We start from the raw sequence: 2,800 nt of genomic DNA on the forward strand, positions 1-2,800 counted from the left end.
CTGTAGGGTGAATATCTTGTACTCTTTTATTGACTTCTCTAAGGTCTTGGACGGGGTGATAATCATTAGTCCCTGATTTCTTTACTGGTAGAAGCAGAGTGTTCCATGGGGACCTGCAGGGGACTAGAATTCCCTGCTGTATCAGTCTCTCAATGTGTGGCCTTATGCCTTCTCTTGCTTCTTTGTTCATGGGTTACTGTCAAACCCCAATAGGTGTAGCTCCAGATTTGAGTTCTATGATTATAGGGGGGCTTGCTTTGCCATCCCCATCCCTCCTGTCTTAGCCCAAGATTGGGGAAATCGATCCAACCAGTTCTGTAGCCCTCTGGGGGGCTTTACTGTGTTTTGGAATAGCCAGTACTCCTCCCCTAGATGCAGGGACATTATTAAGGTTTGAGGTTTCTCTCCTCCCCCTTCCCCCAGGACAATTCTGGACCTGAGGGGGTAAAGGTGATTTGAGCTTTTAACTTTGTTAACAAGTCTCTGCCAGCAGGGGCATAGGGGACTCAGGAATTACTAAGAATGAGTGAGACACTTGGTTCTTGCCAAGGTCCACCTTCCGGGAGGTGGTCCAGGGATACTGTTTTTGTCCAGTGGCCCCAATTACCAGAGTTTGTTTGTCTTTTATTTTTCCCAAAGGTCTTTTTAATACTGAGTATTCTGCTCTGGTATCAACTAGAAAAGTCATGGGGGTCCCCTCCACTTTCAAAGTTACCCTAGGCTCGGGGAGGGGGACCAAGCCCCATCCACTCTAGTCTTCATCATCTCCCAAGGACAGTACTCTCGTCTTGATTTTCTTAGGGCATTCTTGAGCCCAGTGGCCTTTTCCTTTGCAATAGGCATATTGGTCCTTTCTTATTGTAGTTCGATCTATTTCCATGGGTCTCCTTGGGCCTAGCTTCAATCTGTCTCCTAGGTCCCCTAACTGTCTAACTTTAGTCTTTTTCTCTTCTCCTACCACTGCAGCCAGAATTCGTGTCAGATTTCTTTCCTGTCTCTGTTCCCTTCTATCCTCATCTTCTCTTCTTTCTTTCTTCTCTCTCTCTCTCTCCTCTCTTCCTCTGTCTCTCTCTTATGATAAACTTTCTCTGCCTCCTTAACCACATCTCTAATTGTCATATCATGTATTCCGTCCAGTCACTGCAACTTCTTTCTAATATCTGGGGCAGACTGCCCAACAAAAGCCATTATAGCGTTACCTCTCTGCCCCTCTGTCATAGGATCAAAAGGAGTATATCTGCGATATGCCTCCATGAGACGTTCTAAAAAGACAGCTGGGGCCTCTGTTGGTCCTTGCTCAACCTCTCTTACCTTAGCCAAATTGGTGGGGCATCTCGCTGCCCCTCTGAGACCTGCCACTAGAGCCTGGCGGTAGATGGTCAGCCTTTCCCTACCTGCAGCCGTGTTATGGTCCCACTGAGGTCGAGTTGGGGGAATGGCTTCATCAATCTCTGCTGAGGTTAGGTTCTGCAAAAACTGGCCAGCAGCGTTCTGGATGTTTTTCCAGGCTTCCATAAGGATCCTCTCCTTCTCTTCAGTTGTAAAGAGCTCTCGTAAGAGCAGATTACAGTCATCCCAGGTGGGCTGATGTGTAAACATCAGGGATTCCATCAGCCCTGTCAGAGGTGTAGGGTTATCTGAAAAACTAGGATGGTTATTTTTCCAATTGTAAATATCAGAAGAAGAGAAAGGCCAGTATTGTAATAACTGTAACTGGTTTGGGCCAGTCGGAGGAGGTCCGGCGGCCCTGAGGGGCAAGGCCACTGTGGAGTCAGGGTCCTCAGAGACTGAAATATCCCCCCTCCTCCTCCTTGTCCCTGCTGAGGGCCCACTGGGAGCCATTTCTACCGGGGCAGGAGCTGGAGGTGCAGAGGGTGCAGGCATAGGCTGGGGTTGAGGAGGGTAAGGAGGGGGTATGGGATCCAGCCAGTCGGCAGGGGGGAGTGGCCACTCAGGGGGCTCCTCTATTTCAGGGTATATTTTAGGAGGGAGTGGGGGTTTCGCTGGAACGCTGGCCTCTTTGTTCGTCTGTGGTTTCTTTTTCTTCTCCGCCACTTTTCCTCTGACAGATAAAACCCGGGAACTTGGCCGATGAGCAACCCATGGTTTCATCCATGGGAGCAGATAACGAACTAAGTCCTCCCACACTCTGATATAGGGCTGTTGGTCTGGATGAGATACAGGTCCCTCCTGAAACACAATTGCCTTAACGGCTTGGATAGTTGTCAAGTTAAATGTTCCTTCCTGAGGCCATCCTACATCAAAAGTGGGCCACTCTGCAGAGCAGAACGTCTGCCAGCGTCCCTTCTTAATGATCACTGACAAATCCTGTCCTCTACCCCTAACATCTGTCCAATGGTCAAGAGTCAAAGATAATGGCGTCGTTACTATCTGTCCCATCTCAAAATTCTCAAAACTTAACAGACTCACAACACAAATACAAACACACAAGACTAACATAGTCAGACATACTCGTCCGCGTTGGGTTTTATAAAACCAACTGAACGCAACTTCAGATGGGGAAGGATTCCACATCTTCCCCCAGAGCAGGAGCACTCCGTCTCCTTCATTCCGAAACAGGGCAGTCTGGCGTCCGAGACTCCCTTCTACCCTTGAGGCGTCCCCCAGGGCTGCAGCCTGTGGTTCCAGGCATGTCTGCCCCCCAGAGCCAACTAAGACCTTATAGTCTATAGTGGCAGCTGCTCAGAAACTGAAACCAAAATACAGAAGCAGCAAAAGCTGCCTAGAAACTGAAACCAAAATACAGAAACAGCAAAGACAGCAGCACTGCACTCAGACA

The 2,800-nt window shown here is 48.9% G+C and overlaps 1 pseudogene; it reads right to left on the reverse strand.

The window, feature by feature from the left end:
* Positions 1 to 386: 386 nt before the first annotated feature.
* Positions 387 to 2,400, reverse strand: LOC114621500 (annotated as a pseudogene).
* Between the last annotated feature and the right edge of the window lie 400 nt (positions 2,401 to 2,800).

Source organism: Grammomys surdaster, unplaced genomic scaffold (genome assembly GCF_004785775.1).
Source record: "Grammomys surdaster isolate TR1022 unplaced genomic scaffold, NIH_TR_1.0 181, whole genome shotgun sequence".
Classification (NCBI taxonomy): Eukaryota; Metazoa; Chordata; class Mammalia; order Rodentia; family Muridae; genus Grammomys; species Grammomys surdaster.